Source organism: Cupressus sempervirens, chromosome 1 (genome assembly GCF_028749045.1).
Source record: "Cupressus sempervirens isolate cs-2001-9-10 chromosome 1, ASM2874904v1, whole genome shotgun sequence".
NCBI lineage: Eukaryota > Viridiplantae > Streptophyta > Pinopsida > Cupressales > Cupressaceae > Cupressus > Cupressus sempervirens.
The window spans coordinates 357,722,147-357,740,846 of NC_143118.1; the positions used below are offsets into that span (position 1 = coordinate 357,722,147).

The window sequence follows — 18,700 nt, forward strand, 5'->3', positions numbered from 1 at the left end:
CTTAATAGATCTTGGAGTTGCTATAAATGTCATGACCAAGGATACTATGAAGAAGTTGAAAATAGAAGGACTAAGGGCAACACCAAAAATTTTGCGACTTGTAGATAGTTCTATTGTTACCCCTGATAGGATGATAAAAAAACATAATTGTAACCTCAGATTCTCTAGAATATCCTATAGACTTCATGATTTTATCCCCTAAAGTTAATCTATTTGGTTACCTTGTCATCCTAGGTCAACCATGGTTAGCCATAGTTGATGCAAATATAAGTTGTAGATCAGGGACTATGACCATATCAAATGGCCAAGCAACAAAGAAATTTGATTTATATCCTCCAACCCAACCATTACCAATTTGAGCACATATGTTTGGCTATATTTAAGGGATGAAGAAGAAGAGTTAAATTCTATAGTATAGCTCATGATGTTACATAGGTATTCTTTTCTAAAACTCTAAGAGGAAGATTCGGTACTTTAGAGTATCCTCACTAACAGTTGTGTGGTAGAAAAAGATGTATTTGAAAGTTTTGTGTTGGAATTAATCACATATGAAGAATGTGATAAGAATTGTAGTTTTCTCAAAGAACTTGATATTATTTATCCATTCTTACCATGTGAATTAGAAGCAAGTCCAGTCTCTGAAGTTGCTATGATAGGGTCCACCACTACTATTGAATTGACCAAAGGTCATAATCTTCATGTTAATCCCAAATTAACACCCACACAAATGGAATAGTTAAAAGAATTGCTTCAAAGAAATGAAAAGGCCTTTGCATGGGACTATAGTGATATGAAAGGGTTGAGTCCTACATTGTGCACCTATAGGATATATATTAATGAAGGTTTTCTACCACTCTGCCAACCCCAGAGAAGGATAAATCCAAGCCTTAGAGAAATAGTTAAAACTAAATTGCAAAAATTGCTTGATGCTGGTTTTATTTATCCTATGTATGATAGTAGATGGGTGTCACCCCTGGTCATAGTGCCTTAAAAAGGAGGAAAATGGAGAATTTTTGTAGATTACAGAGAATTGAACAAGGCCACCAAAAATGATCACTTTCCCTTACCATTTATAGACCAGGTTTTGAACACTCTAGCTAGAAAGAAGTATTTTTCTTTTCTAGATGGGTATAGTGGTTATAACCAAATTAGTATTGCTCCTAAAGATCAAGACAAGACAAAATTTACATGTCCATGGGGTACTTTTACATACTCTATTTTACCATTTGGTCTATGTAATGCTCCTATAACATTCCAACAAGCAATTATTAGCATTTTTGCTGATATATCACATGATTGTATGGAAATATACATGGATGACTTCACAACATTTGGAGTCACTTTTGAGGAAGCAATGGCGAATCTTGAAAAGATTTTGGTAAGGTGGCAAGAACATAATTTGGCACTTAATAGTGAAAAGTGTTTCATGCTCATGTAGGAAGACATGCTACTTGGTCATTTCATATCAGTTGTAGGAATACAAGTCCATCTAGCTAAGATAGAGGTAATTCAAACATTGCCCATACCGAAAAAATCAAAAGATGTAAGATATTTTCTAGGTCATGCTGGATATTATAGACATTTCATAAAAGATTTCAGAAAAATAACTAGTCCCTTGTATAAGTTACTCACAAAAGATGCTGAATTTAGTTGGACATCTAAATGTGATGAAGCCTTCCTGCAGCTTAAGAAACTCCTAATTACAACCGCAGTTTTACAAGGCCTTGATTGGAATTTACTTTTTCATATATATACAAATGTCTTTGATTATGCCATAGGTGCAGTCCTAGCACATCAATCCCAAAATCTTGAAAATACAATCTATTATATTAGCAAGAGCCTTCATGGACCAAAATTAAACTACACAGTGACAGAAAAAGAATTGCTAGTAGTAGTTTATGCCTTGAACAAATTTTGGCATTACATAACTAGCTATTCCATGTATTTGTTCATACTAATCATGCAACAATTAAATATCTCATGAATAAACCTGCTATAACAAGCAGATTAGCAAGATGGTTATTGTTGTTGTAAGAATTTGATATAACTATTGTTGATAAGCTTGGAAAAGCCAATGTTGTAGCTGATTATTTATCAAGAATCCATCATGATGATACTAACACTACTTTGGTAGATTATGCATTTTTGGATGAGCATTTATTTCATATTGCTGTTCAAACTCCTTGGTATGCAGACATTGCTAACTACATTGTAGCCAATAAAATACTAGAACATTTTTCTTATAAGGAAAAGAAGTTTCTTGTAGAGAAAAGTTTTCATTTCTCCTAGATAGATAATCTCTTGTTTTACATTGGACTCGATTAACTAATGAAAAGATGTGTGAGAGAGGATGAGACATATGATATTCTACATGCATATCATAATAAACCATGTGGAGGACACTTTGCAACAAAAAGAACAGCCTTAAAAATCTTGACAACTAGTTACTATTGGCCGACACTTCACAACGATACAACTAACTATACAAGGAAGTGTGACAAGTGTCAAAGGATGGGCCAACCAACAAGAACAGATGAAATGCCTCTTAATCCTCAGATGGCATTAACACCATTTGAAAAATGGGGCATGGACTTCATTCATTCAATTGAACCTCCATCTAATGGGAAATCCTATATTCTTGTGTGCACTGATTACCTGAAAAAATGGGTTGAAGTCAAGGTCATGAAGCATGCTCGTGATGAAAAAGTTGTTGAATTTCTGTATGAAGAAATTTTCACTCACTATAGTGTACCCAAAGAGTTAGTCACTAACCAAGTTGCGCAATTTACCTCTAATCTGATCTCAGAGTTGATGAAATAGTATAACTTCAGGCATCAAAAATCCAATCCTTATCACCCTAATGCTAATGGACAAGTAGAGGTCATAAACCATGAACTAGAGAACATCCTAACAAAAATAGTTTGTCTACACCTTAGGGATTGGACCAGTAGATTACAAGAAGTTGTTTGGACTTACAGAATAACCTGGAAGACTACTATAGGATTTACACCATTTGAGCTCTTGTATGGAAAGGTTACAATGCTTCCAATTGAATTTGAACATAAAACTCTAAGGACAACATTGGCATTGGATATTGAACTTCCTATAGCACAAAGAGAATGTCTTCTACATCTTAATTCTCTGGATGAAATGTGCAAAGATGCTTTGGAATGCACTAAACTGATATAGAAACAAAGGAAACAATGGAATGACTATCATATTATTAGTAAATAATTTCAATTTGGTGACTATGCACTACTATATGATTCCAAATTTAAAGATATGTCAGGAAAGCTCTAGACAAGATGGCTGGGACCATATGAAATTAGTCATGTCTTTGATAAAGGAGCTATTAAATTAACTAGCATTGATCCTGTGCCTTTCAAATTATTAGTCAATGGTCACTGACTCAAATTATATAAATGGCCCCAAATAAAAGAGGATTTCCTATAGTAGTTTTAGTGACCAAATTCAAATACACATTAGGTAACTCTTCCTGCAGCCGAAGGTGTCAACATTCTAATTGTCGCTTTTCAACATTAATTCCTTTATGCATGTTCATAATAAAAAAATTATGTCCACATAAAGTTCATGTTTTCATTCACTTTCTCATTCCATCTCATCTCTTTACCTTCCACCCATCCAACTAATCTCATTTCTTTATCTTCCATCCACCCACTTTCCATACCATCAATTTCTCATGTTCTCAATAAACCCCGTGAGATGCTGACGGATGCTACCAATGCTGATATCACTTTTTCCACCTTTTTTTTTGGTACGTATGATGATCAATTGACAGGTATAAAATTTCAAATTATTATTCACTTATAGTTCTCAAATTTCATTAATTATATTTAATACTACATAGTTTATATGATGGTGGTGTTATGCTAGTCCCTTACTCGTATTAGGTCTGACAAGTGTGGACACTTGTCCATATTTAGTAGGGGGCAAGGAAGGTCACTAATATCCAATGGAATTCCTATTCACCCATAAAGATTTTCCCAAATCTTCGTATTTCCTTCATTGATGAAATTTAATTGTCATAAGTACACATTTAATGAAGTGTCGTACCCCTTATTTTTGAATTTTTTTTGTGTCAAGTTGTGATGTGACTTGAGTTTAAATTTTATGTGATTTGAACCCCATTTTTGAATGATTCTCACACATATTCATATTTTCCTTCATTAAAAGCCATATTGTTGTACATAACAATTTCTTTATGACAATAATTGCCTATTAAAACAAAGAAATGTGAGTTGAGTCTATAAAATAACAAAGAAACTTGAATTCAAAAGGGGGAAAATAGAGTAGATAGAGAAAGTGTTAAGAAAATGGGTGGACAGTTGTAGAGGAGAGAACCAGTGGAACATACTATGTTGCTCTTAGATGTAGAGGCTATAAGAAGGTTTAATACATGCAGATGGCTAGGGTATTTCTTGAGTTTAACTGCATATGATGAAGAGGTGGCCACCGAATTCACAAGGACATTTGATGAGGGTGAAGCTTCTGTTTGGGGCTTAATGGTGATTGCAATAGAGGAATGCATTGCTAAAGTAATTGGGTTGCCTACAGTTGGAGAACATTATCCCAACACACATGATGCAAGGTCATCAAGAGCTCAATTTACTAGATTGACTAATCCTCAAATGGACATTACAAAGTAGGGTTGCAAGAGAATGTCACTTCTTCCACCATACAATGAATTAGCCATGCATATTATCAAATACCTTACATGTGAAGGTAGATTCTCATACTTTCATGCACATCATTTCAAATTACTTAGTGGTATAAGGCATAATCTTTCAGTAAACATTTCAAATTTCTTGTATAATATGCTTTGTATTAGTGTAGAAGAAACTTAGAAAGGAAAAGACAATTTCATTACTCATCATGTCTTAATTAAGTTACTGATAGAGAGGTTTCTTAGGGATGTGTCTCCCATGACATGGGATGAATTTGTACAAGCCAAAACTCTGCAACCCCAAGCTGCCCCTAGTGAATAGCCTAGTGAGGAAAATGTCCCTACCAATGAACCTACTGAAAAAAATACTCAAGAGGCTAAAGTTGAAAATACCCAATAAAATGTGCAAGAAACTATCCTTGTTCAAGAGACTGTGCCTTCACTTATGCAAGAGACTCTGAAACCTACTTCTAGCAGAGCCAAGAGGAAAGCAAAATTGCAAGAAGAAATCTTTTCTCAGGAAAAGGAAGAGTTGAACCCTAAAATTGTGAGACAAAAGAGAACAAAGAAAAGTCCTACAGCAACTACTCCTATAGTAGAGACACCTAAAAGGAAAGGTAGGGAAAAGGCTATGATACAAGAAGAAACCCCCATAAGGAGAAGCCCCAGGATGAGAGGGCAAGTTTCTAAATATTCTACTTTATCCAAAACATCTACTAAGGAATACCCTATGCAAATTGTCTCTAATCACTCTCCTCCCCATCCTGAAATTACAAGCATTCCCAAAAATCCTAATGAGGAATGTAGGGATGAAATCAAAGAAAATCCAAATGATACCCCAACAGACCAACCAGGTACTTCAAGCTATAGGGATGAAACAGTTCCTAAGCTAGTTGGTCCAAACACTGCCCTAGTGTCCTATAAAACAACATGGATTACTGGTTTTGTAGAACATTTATGGTAGAAATAGAGAAAGAGGAAAATAAATCATGAAGAAGAAAGTGGTTCTATTACACTATAGAAACTCCTTTTCAGTTGTTTGGATAGCATAAGTTTGTTGAGGCCTTGTGGGAAGAAGAGAGGAAAAAGATGAATAAAATCATAGCATCTCAAGGTGAAGAAATTGCAGATTTAAATGAACAATTAGCAAGTCAAAAGCAATGAATGGATCATGCCCATAAGTTAGCTGATTAGGCACATACTTGTAGACCACCACCAAGAGTTTATGCTCTCTATTTGAAAGAACAATTTATTTTGTTTCAATTAATGTTAACTCTTAAGAATATTAATGCAGAGTTCAAATGAGCACAAGAATTTTATGGACTATATTAGACTCTGCCACCTTGGCAGCAGAATTTACTTTGTGAATTATATGTTCATAATTTTTTTATCCTTTCAGAGACTCAATGGAATCCCTTGCTTTACATAGGGGACATAAATTTAAGAGCCCTCATGTCCTAGATGTCTAATGAAGAAAAATATGACAGGTAGCTGAATAATTACAAGGATGAGGAAAGGACATAACCCTTGCCTTTAAGAGTCAAGAGTAGCAAGCCAGATGAAGTTCTCAAGGATTGGTTCACATTAACTTATGGAAAGAAGAATCTAGAAGTAAAGGAAAGGATCTTAGCTGCTAGAGCTAAGGTTTATGCTGATTATGAGAATTTACCCTACTTTTCTTTCTAGAGAGTTATGACTGGTGCTAGGAGTAGATGGGCTAGATTGCCTGAATCTCTTAAAAAGTCAAAACCACATAGTCCCATCAACTTGGAGGCAACACTTCATAGGGTTCCAAAATATTCAGAGTTAGGGAAGCATGCCAGACTAGAATTATGGTGTCCCCTAACCATGTAGCCTCCAATGCTCCTGTGGCCTTTGTATGACATTAATGTCAATAGACTCGACAAGCTTAAGGAAGATCATAGAAGGGAAGTGTGGGAAAGGACAAGAGTATTTTACTATACCTTCAAGAGCAATAGGAAAGGAAGGACCAAGATTGGGGAATTCAAGTCTTTAACAAGGAAATGCAATGCTTGAGGACAAGCATTAGTTTAGTAGGGAGAAGATGATGAGGCCAAATATTGCCTTTATTTCATGATAGTTTTAAAACACTTTGTTGATACTCATTTTTGTCTTTGTCAAAACATTTTTGGACCTATGTTTACCGAACCTATGATAAACCTATGGGTACATACTATGCCATCTTTTGCTAGTATATATATATATATGTGTGTGTGTGTGTGTGTGTGTGTATATGTATGTATGTATGTATGTATGTATGTATGTATGTATGTATGTATATGTGTATATATATATGTGTGTCTGTGTGTGTATATATATATATATATATATATATGTATGTATGTATGTATGTATGTATGTATGTATGTATAATGAGGTATTTCATATAGTTATCAAAATGTGTGTTCTTATATTTGAATTTAATTTGATAAATGTTTATTTTCAAACATGTCTCTATATTATAACTAACCTATTAGAAATAAAGACTGAAGGGTGATCAGAAGAATTCAAAGTTGAGCACCAACAACATTCAAGGAGAAAAGAACACTAAGGAGTAGCCATGGTGGAGGAAAGTTGTAACGGTTCCAAAAGACATGGCAGCAAGTAAGGAGGAACTATGAAGATTTATTGCCTTCTTTGCATTTATTCCTATGGCGAGTGGATGCTTAGACTTTATTATTATTCCCACCTTAAGCCATTATTTCTTCTTCCCACCTCAAGTTATTATTTTCCTTCTTCCTCTCATGTAGATTTAAAGCTAGGTTATTTACTTTTCTGTTATAAGAATAAGTGTTGATCTCCTATATATAGGAATCAAACCAAGTGTATTAGTTTAGTCAATTAGAAGAAATCATTTATGAGAACAAATTGTTAACTTTTACGGTGAGTTGTGTTTTTATAGTTCTATGTATTATGTAATGAATTTCTAAAATGTAATGAAATAGTTTTTGGCTTCTATCTTGTGTTAGTAGTTTAGTTGAAGCCGACCAAGGGGGCTCACTTGGAAGGTGGATTAGATTAGGATAGAATAGTTTTATTTTCAAGTATTCTTAGTATTGTAAGTAGAAGTTGTAAGTTCCTTCCTATAGCATTGCACTTCATGAATGTTCCTGTAGCATATGTGAGAAAAGTTGTAGTGGATAAACTGAGTTGGAATATTTGTCAGTCTTTCATTGTATTTCCAGTATTCATAGAGTTAAGTGTGTTAGTTTCCTACATCAACAGTGCAAGTTCTTTTTCTTGTATTTTACTTTCCTGCAGCATAAGTTTAGTGACTCATTAAGAGACCTAGTGCACATACTGTGCTAACCATTTCAAGTATATGTCCTTGGGTTGACAAGATTAAATGCACCTCATAGTGGGAAAAATAGTCCTTAGTTTGAATATATTATTCCTAAGCATGGCCCAAAGCATGACTATGATACACCTATTGTGAGGTAGACCAGAAGCTACCCTCTCGCATGGAGGAATACCTGGCCCATCCACCAAACCCCCACCAAATTGGTGTCAAGGCTAGTACGAGGAACTACAAAGAACCACACAAAGAATTGAAAAGAGCCATGCGAAGAAGTGCAAAGAGCCACGTGGAGAAATGCAGAAAACCACATGAAAAAATGTAGAGAGCCACATGCATGAGAAATCAAAAAAACAAGAAAGGAAACTAAAGATGAAATGAAAGGTAAAACTATGTCTCCACAGCATGGAGTACTAGATTCACAAATAGAGGCTTAAACACTCGAACACAATAACTACAAGGTAGAAACTACATCAAACCATCTAAAACATAATAGTAAAGGAAAAGTACTGAAAGAAACATCACAATGAACAAAACAACAAAACTAAGTGTGTGGTTCCTCCTAGTTGAAGGTTCTTTGGCTATAGGAGAGGTTTGTTGAACTAACACATCCACTAGTTTAGTTGGGGAATCTTCAACTTCAGTTATGATAGGCTTTTGTGGTGAAGAAATAGTAGTGCCTAACCTTAAGTGGATATAATTCAAAGAGATAGCATAACTTTGTTGTTGTGTTGGTTGTTTGGTATTGTTGGGATTAGGATTAGGCTGAACTAGTAGCTAAGTTTGTTTAGGGGGAGTATTATTAGCATTAAAGTCTACTGCTAAGGTGGTGGCATTAAGGCTTGCTGACTAGGTTGGTTATTCCAATTTTGGGCTACTTGTCAATCTTGCTAAGGTTGCTGCCAACCCTGCTAAGATTGTTGCCAACCCTACTGAGGTTGTTGCCAATTACTATATTCTTAGAATTTTTCCATTGATTGTTACTATTATAATTTTGAAGAAGATCTTGTGGCATACCTTGTCTTTGAGCCCATGGCCTTTGTTGAGCAACGTAGAGCACCTCTCCATTTTCATTAATGCCTTTAAACTCAATAGGCATTGGTTGTGTCTCCAAGCTTGCAACAAACTTGCATTACAATTCCTTTTCTTCTCCCTACAATGTAGATAGTATTCAGATAACATGGCATCAACTTCGTCCTTCTTCCTTCTTGCCTGCATGGTATCTAGCTAAGTGGCTACATCATTAATGGTGTCTTGTTTGAAAACAAACAAAAAATTAGATATAGCTCCATCTTATATGCTCCTAAACCACCATTAGACTTATTTGGTAGGTCTCTAAGTCCCCTACCTTTCTTCATAGTGTCCCTAGAATAATTTAGACATATACTTTATATATATCGGTCCAAATTTTTTGATTGATATCTCCTCCTAACATAAGATCTAGAGCCTCAATACTTCCATCATGTACACCTCTCAGAAAAAAAATGTTTCTTTGATTCCTTGTTCAGCTGGTGTTGTGTGTTACATTGTAGGTTGAATATGAACCATGAGACATAGTCTTCTAAGGTTTCATCTTCTTTTTGGGACATTTTGAAAATGTCATCCTCTTCTAAATCTTGACCCTATAATATTCTTTGTACTTTCTAATAAACAAATAGCTCATTGCAAGCCAATCTACTACAATGTTGGTGCCCAACCCCATGAACCATCTCAGAGAAGCTTCCTTTAGGGTGGATGGAAACAGCTTCAGCTTGTGAGCATCAGTTGTATAGTCATAACTTCTACAAAGGATATCAAACTCAAATCTAGGAAGGTTTCAAGGTCTTTAGTAATTAGGTCATAGAACTTGGGTAGGGTAGTAGAGGGTATGTTCTTCAAATTTTGATTACCTTGTTGAAGAGGGATAAGAAAAGGGAATGTGGCCTGAGGTTGAGGCTAAGCCATTCTTGGAGGAGGGCCTGACGGTGGTGGTTGATAGATAACAAGGAAAAGTGGATCATCTTGCTATTTAGATTTAGCAAAAAGATCAGTCAAATGCAAGGATTCTTAAAAGGACAAGGTTATTTGTTCTTGAGCATTGGTGAATGGATTTTCAAAAGGTTTTTCTTCTTTGTTTTCATTGTGAGGTTCTTCAGGATCAGGATTAACAATATTTTTCTGATTATTATGATGAAGAAATCTCCCAAGAAGGTCTCTTCTTCTATGCATGCAAAATAATGTACAATTTAAACTAACATAATGACTTCAGGGTCAAACTAGATTGACACCATCCCCAGCAATGTTGCCAAAAATGGTTGGTCAATTTAATACATTAGTAATAAAGGATTGGACATCCTTTCACAATGATTCTATGGTCAAACAACATCATGTGTTTTACTTAAAATAGTATACTAACTTCGTTTCAACTATCAATATGGGAGCGTAAACTTGAAATGGTAACTGCAAAGTATATGCTCTAATTATTCTTTAAGTCATTGCAACTAAAGAAAAGGCAATGATGAAGGAAACCTATAGTGGAAACTAAAATGATAACTTAAAGATTAAGATAATGCTACAAATGGTAAACCTATCTATGGACCTATGTTGTAGGAATAGTTCATTGATTTTGTTATCAATGGCTACAGGAGCAACAAAGTTCTACCTTACTTAGAAATAGTTCAAGGAAATGAAATATATTCTAACTAATGGAATAGTTAACTCACCAAGTGGGCCCCCTTAGAGCAGTGAATAGAAAATACAATCAAAATAAGAGATATAAACTTGAACTGTGCATTCTATTCATTCATATTGAAAGATTACACTTGATTGAAAAATAGTATCACACTTTGCTACTATGAAAATCAACTCACTCCATTCTTCCTTTCCAACTATGCTCTAAGTTGCAACAAACATTATTTTAAAAAGAAACTACAACTACTTCCTAAATCTAAGATCACTCCATTAATGAGGATCAATTACAGACTCATAAGGTTTGAAATAAAAACAACAATAACCATGAATAAATCCTCAAGGAATATAGCAAATTGTGGAAGCTACATTCGTGTGCTGCAACAACAAAAAATAATAAATGATTTTCTCCATTTGTGAAGGTCTAGCAATCCAGTTGGCTTTGACTACTCTAGCACTAAAATGTTGACTCTTGAATACTCGCATCAAATACCTATAAAATAATCAATGCACACCCAATCTCTATATACATATATTTATCTTCATCATCAATATTAGAAAAATGGTGTAAAGTTCAAATTACCACTCTTACAAATACTATGGCTATAGGAAGAAAACTACCCAAAACATAGCATAGATGGGGAAATATTTATCAACATGTATAACTACTTTATTATACCATTTTTGTCCATTAATTCAAGCAAATATAGCATCTTTAAACTATCCATATTCCTACTCCATGTCTTGACACACACACACACACACACACAAAAAAAAAAAAAAAAAAAGAAGAAGAAGAAGAAGCATAAGTTCATCTACTTGAAACCATAAAGTCATGAATGTTTGCAAGATAACTATTTGGAAACAAAATAAACAAAACTTAGAAAGATGGCTTTTTGGAGGCCCATCAAATGAGTCTTAGCAACTAGACAGAGAACATGTCAATGGAGAAGGTGTCATTATTGGTTTGAGCCAATTACAAATGACCAAGACTACCTTCATGATTGGAGCAAGCCTAATGAGAATGATATACCTCCACTTCTTGTTAGATCTATAGCTCTTGTTTCTTAGTGGTTTGAAGCTTATGATTTTGCCTCTTTTAGTATAAATATTTAAGACTTTACTTTATATAAGATTCATGATATGATGTTTAATCCATATATTTTGTGTGAATATGTGATAGAATATACTTCTTTATACATAAGAACATAGCAGACACTAATCTATTAAATAAAGAAATATCAACTTTCATGAACTTAAGATATTAAAATCTGAATTTTTATAATTTCAATTTCATTACATTGCTTACTTGCACATAATTTGTCTACTTTTAAATACTTTATAGAAATTACTAGCTCCATTCAAATTAAGTAATGCTTCTAACATGCACCATCCAATTTCAAATTTTAAATTGGGCAGCCATTATTCTTCCCATAAAATATGATTTCTATCAACTTTTAGCATTTACTAACTTGAATATAAAATCAAATGTCAATATGATACTTCCACATGTCAATTTCTAAGCTAAAACGTGATTTCGTAACGTTTGGCCCACTCAACCTATTGCTCAAACTTTTAGATCTTAAACTATAAGAAATCTCCTAAAAGAGAAGCTTGGTGTAACCATGTGATTAGTTTAAGTCATACATTAAAATGCATAGAACATTTTATGAATTGCAGGCCATGTAAACCTTGACATTCCAACTAATAAGTCAAAATCATTCTTCTCCTTTGACAGAGCTTTCTATGTTTGGTCTTTTGGTTGGTTGTCAAAATAGTGGGTCTCCATTCTTATTTACAAATATATTTCTTCTTGGCTGTGACGTCAGCCCATATCTAAGCAAAGTCTCTGTAAATAAGAAAAACGTTTCCTTCTATTCTCTGCTATCTATATAAAAGAGTGGTAGGGTTGCTAAACTCTTAAAACCCACATTGCTGGCTACATCATTATTCTATTCAACTTGTCTCTACCAATGGATGAAAAGAAGATTAAGGCATGTTTCAACGAAACATTCTTGTAACATTACCAAATACATTGATCGATCCATATTTTGTAGACAATGAAGTTGATTAATGGATCTCGCTTGGTTTTTGGTATGTGCAGTATTCATGGCCGAAGTTAGTTGCCAGGAAATGACTGAATATAAAGTCAAAAACTGAAAAGTTTCAAGCTGATGGATTTATTGAAGGTAATCCCATTCTCACAAGGAAGAATGTGCACCTGATTTTTATAACTGTGGTTCAGTTTGTCCTTGTTTTGGATGTTCATGGTCGTATTGCATTATTGCTTTTATTGTTGAAAACTTTCTAGCTTGCTTCAAAGTAGAGTTTTTCCTTGGATATTTCAAATTTCTCTAAGGAGACTTTTATAACAAGATATCAGTGCTCTTAAAGAAAAGTACTTTTATTGTATTAGGGTAGGTATTCTGGTGGTAATCTGGAATTCATGTTTCCAAGAACTTACTGGTGCTTAAATCAGTGTTTTGGAAAAAATTATAAGTTGGGTGTTATTTTGATAAGTTATTCAAAAACGTCAACACACTGGAAACTATTTCTTACTGTCTTTCCATTGCTTAAAATTGTTAATAGATTTTCTAATGAGGGGAGGTCCTTTTAGTGGCCAAGTGGAATTCAAGTTTTTAGGTTTCATTGTTGATACAAATAAAAATGATAAGTTGGTACAATTAGATTTTGTATTAATCAACATTTTGAATCAGGTTCCATGATCTATTTGTATATCTGAATCAGCACAGCTGTAATTCTTACTGCTTTTCTTGAACATGACAAAAAATTTTGTGATCAGACCTACATATGACACACTGTAAAGAAATGAGCCATATATGTCTCAGGATACAAACGTGCAAGATCTAAGGTATATCACTCATTAAAGTGGATTCAGATAAATTGAGCTGAGATTTGATAAGATGTTACTGTTTTGCCACTGCCTGTAAAATATTTTCTTTTAAAACACTGAGCTATCAATTTAACCCATGTTGCATGTGTTGGCATTATGATACATTTTTTTCATTAGTTACAACACTTATTAGATTTTGAATGCTTACCGAGCTCTCACCGGACATTCCTTTGTAAGCCAAGCTTTACCTAGTTCTCAGTGTTTACCGAGTGATCAAGGTAAACAAAGAAGTCAGTGTTTATCGAGTGATCGAGGTGAACAAAGCAGCCAGTGTTTACCGAGTGTTCGAGGTAAAGAAAGGAATCAGTTTTGACCGAGTGAAGATGTACTTAGTATTGACCAAGAACTTCATGATAATCGAGCTCCTGAGGTTATCAAGGAAATTAATTTTACCGAACTCAGACGGTTATCAAGGAAACTAACTATCACCGAGTCACAAGGTTCTATCGAGTGTTTCCTTTGATCACCGAGCTACAGTTCAGATAGAAGTGTTCACCGAGTGACATCTCTTCTACCGAGTCTCCAGTGGTTACCGAGTTCAGAACTACTTGAAGTGTTTAGTATGGACCGTGCCTTCACTTCTACCGAGTGCATGACGATGCCGAGTAACGCAGTGGACGCCGAGTATCAGAAGGACACCGAGTCAGTTCAGTGAACCCGAGTTTTTACCTTGGGCCCACTTTGTATAGAGATTTGCACTTGTTGTTTTGGCCGACCTTGCATGTATTGTTTATTTGGATGGTATATATATGCAATGTATTGTATCATTCAAATGTAATGGTAATGAATGAAAATGTGAAAGTGTGAAAGAAATACATGTGAACGAAAGTATGTGTGTTGAGTTGTGAAGGTATTCAGCAAGGTCAAGTTTTGGAGCAGAAAAGTTTTATCTATCACATCAAGGTGAATCAGAGCATAGCGAATCTTATCAGCAATCAATTGTAATCAGATCCACTGTTTCATTCTAATAGGTGAATCAGTTTTTGTAAATCCTTTAACAAGGTAGACTTAACAGTCTTTTGTAAATCTCCTAACAGAGTGCATACTTTATTGTATGTTTGTAAATCCTCTAACAAGGTGGATCTAGCAATCCTTTGTGCTCCTAACAGGGCAGATCACCAGAAGTGGTCATTGTAAGCCTTAACTGGCCAACTTCATACTGCAGTAACCAAGCTTTGTGGGTTTCATCCCCACCCCAGTTTTACTTTCTATTTGGAAGGTTTCTGGGTCACCAAATCTGTGTGTTCAAGTGTTGCAAATGATTTTTTTTCATGCTTATAGTAGGTTACTTGGATGAATGGTGAATATATTAGTATGCAGTTTTATTGTTTGAAATTTTAAAAGTTACTGATTCACCCCTCCCCTCTCAGTAACTTGTCATATCTTGAATATTTCCAACAACATGACAAGGAAAACATGACATCAATTTGTTTTTTTGGCGTTGTAGGGTATTTGTGGGAACATGGAATGTAGGAGGTGAAGTGCCCCACAGTGGCCTCAATTTGGATGATTGGGCATCACCACCTCCGGCAGATATCTATGTTTTTGGGTAAAAACAAAATCCTCTCATCTCATTCCAATCACTTGTATCATTATGAAAATGTGTTTACTATTCCTTTTCTTGTTAATTGGGTTTCAATTCATGGGTAAGTGATTTTGTTAGGTGCATACAGGTAATCCTGTTCCTGTTGGGCCAGGGTGATTCCTCCTTTGTCTGTGAGTGTTCATCCAGTCTTTTGATTTGCTTGGAAGTTGCCCTTGATCAACTATCTTCTAGAGATTATCAAGTGGAGTCTCATCTCACTGTCTTTAATTGCAGGTGTAGTGTGGATTTGAGGTCTCAAAATAAACAGCTTTCATTTTACTTTTTTCAATTTGAATACCCCAACATGCCGGCTAGTAGATTTTACTGCATGCTGACCATCAACAGCTAACAAATAAACAAATCAAATACAAACTTCACAAGCATAGATAGCAGCTGCCAAAAGATTGAATTTCTTAGATAAAAACCTGAGTCACACTAATCAAAAGCTTGGAGTCTGAACAAAAAAGATATCATGAATGAAGTGCATATTGAGAAATTTTGGCAGTAGGAGCTGTACTAAATGTGATTAGCTTCCTGTCAATTAGTTTCAATTAGGAACGGTAGCTTTCTCCTAAATAATATTCTGTCGTATATTTTCTACTGTTCATTTTTATAGTTTAAAAAATAACAACTCAAACTTAGAAAATAATAGATTGCACCGGCAAAACTAAGTTCTTAATACCAAAATCTGAACCTTTTTCTCAAAAAATTGGAATCTGATAGTGCAAGTAATAAATTATGAAATTCCATGAACCTTAAGCAGTATCTTCCATAATGGGAATCTTATGTAAGGAAACTTGGCAATAAAGAATATAACCGTTTCCACATAACCCATAATAGATTTGAAATAAATACGAAATTAAAATCCACATGCAAGAGAATAGACAACATACCCACAAAATGTGACACAAAATATACCCTGGGAAACCCTCATTGAGGGAAAAAACCCAGCTTCCAAAAGCATCCATCATCATGTATTATTCAGCAAAAAATACCATTGTCATACAACCATGGAAGCTTTCATGGCCATAGCCACAACCGAGCAAACTATGTGAACAAGCATGAATCCACACATCCCATGCCATGCTTTCAACCTTCACAAATGCTCCCTTGGCTAACCTGTCAAGCCTTGTCCCACTCAACTTTTGCCTTTTGTCTTCTCCTTGTCACTCTTACTCTCACTCTCTCTCTCTAAAACAACTACCCTTGTGGCTACTTATATAGTAGCAAGTCCCACAAAACCATCAAGTGGTATTACATAAACCATGTGCTAAAAACCATGTGCTACCTAACCCACTGACCCCACATTTAATATTGGGCATTTAATTCTTTATCCCAATATTAAATAATTACATGAAATATTATCACAATGTTACAATACAACTTATCAAGAATATTCTATGGGAATCTTTACATGTTGCACGTCCATCTAGGCACAACATTATATAACAAAAATAAAATATAACAATATTATGCAATGTGTGCAACACCCATTATCTCAACAATCTCCCACTTTTTGTATACATTGCATAGGGTCAATCCGTAGCTACATAAATGAACAAGGGAACAATCCCTCCCAGCACATCCACCATCATGGATCAAAATACACTGAGTGCTCCATCCTGATACCCGCAACAAAATCAAAGTATCTAGCATCTCGAACATGAATGATCTCACCTCCTATTATGCCACTCCTACTGGACATACATAGAAGCCATCCAAAGAGAAAACCACCCAACCTATCGCATTAGAAGATCATAAAATCCTGTACCAACTAAAAATTCCAAGCACAAAAACTTGATCCAAAGGTAATCACATGTATCTGTAGTTGTCAAAATATCCATAGTTGAAATAGCACCCACAGCAAAGTGCCAAACCCATCCAACTATCCATACCTCAAAGGTATAAAAAGTGAATCTCATATCATCGACATATCCAATCTATAACCTGCAATCACAAGCTTCAAGAGCAATACCTGCCACATATATATCAAGAAGCTCCCACTGCAAACGATAATGTCAAATCTATAACCAATCCACTCAACACATCTCAAAGAAGTGAATCCATGTAGTATCAAGGACATCAACAATACATAAACTAATATCCTGAAAGAAAAACTCTCATAACAAGTCTCCAATAGTCTCCCAAATTCTCCACAACCAACAAAGGAAAGAGATAAAAAAAAAACCATGTCATCTCTCACATGACATACATGAGCACAAAACAGTGATCACAATCTCTAACCAATCTCAAATCCAATGTAGGCAAAACTGAACATCCAGGAAGATAACCAAGACCAGAGAAACCATGCAAATCATAACCTGTATCATGTCCTTCTACACACACCTCTAGATGTAAACTGTGCAAGTATGATCTCCTCCATAAAACCCCAACAAGAAGCCTCAACAACACCCAAACCATACCATATAACTCATCATGGATGTAAGCCTCTCACAAGAAGATCAAACTCAATAAAACCATTCCTAAACCAAGGAATATGCCCAATATAAAACCATCTCCCAAACTCAACCAGCATAACAACATATGCACATGGAGATAACCAATGCTAAACCATCTCTCAAATGAACCCTCCAGAACTAACTCATGTACCATAGCTCAAAATCTATATCCATGAAAGATAAGCATAAATATAATGCAACTGAGAGAAAACAATGGGCTATACCTCTCAAGTAGAAAACTGCCGAGTAGACCAAGAGTGGGGAATGAGAATGTTCATCAAGATACCCAAGTCTCCAACCAAGACTCATCTAAGAACAATCTCCTCTCAAGTCCATATCAGGTGACTGCCCCTCGGACTTCTTGCTGAAACCATCAACCATCCCAACAAATACTTCTCTAATTCAAGAGAAATCAACATCACCACCGTCTCTAAGTATCCATGAGCACCTGTAACCAATAAATCCATGTCAAACCCAAATGCAACATAGCAATATCATGAAGTATCCAGCTTATGATCAGTGTACTCAATACCAAGAAACTAAACCAAGATCAATGTCAAAGTTCCAACCATGGCCTCAGGAACATAAACATGACAACATGATCTTACCATCTCAACTAAAGAGATAACATGCTCCACATGAACATATCATAACATGTCACAACTCTAAACGTGTATCAAGAGTATACCATGACATAATAATGAAACCATCCTCATACCAAGGATAACATGCCAAATAAAAGCATAAACCACACCTTTGCCAAGAACCTTGTGAGTCCTCAAGATGCAACCATCTCCACACACCATGAAGAAAACCATCTCCACACACCATGAAGAAAACCATCTCCACATACCAGGAAGAACCATCTCCACATACCATGAAGATAACCAAGAACTCTATGAGTCCTCAAGATCTAACCATCTTCAAACACCATGAAGATAACAAGTGCACCATGCAAATGTCAAAGACGCTTCTACAGCAACAGGATCTAAGACAAACCTCCAACATCTGCAAACACTCAATAAATATATCAATGCCAACAACTCTCACTCAACTGTGGTACTAAGTCACCTAT

The 18,700-nt window shown here is 35.2% G+C and overlaps 1 pseudogene; it reads left to right on the forward strand.

The window, feature by feature from the left end:
- LOC149577730 (uncharacterized) overlaps window positions 1-18,700 on the forward strand; it is a 62,958-nt pseudogene that overhangs the window by 33,876 nt on the left and 10,382 nt on the right.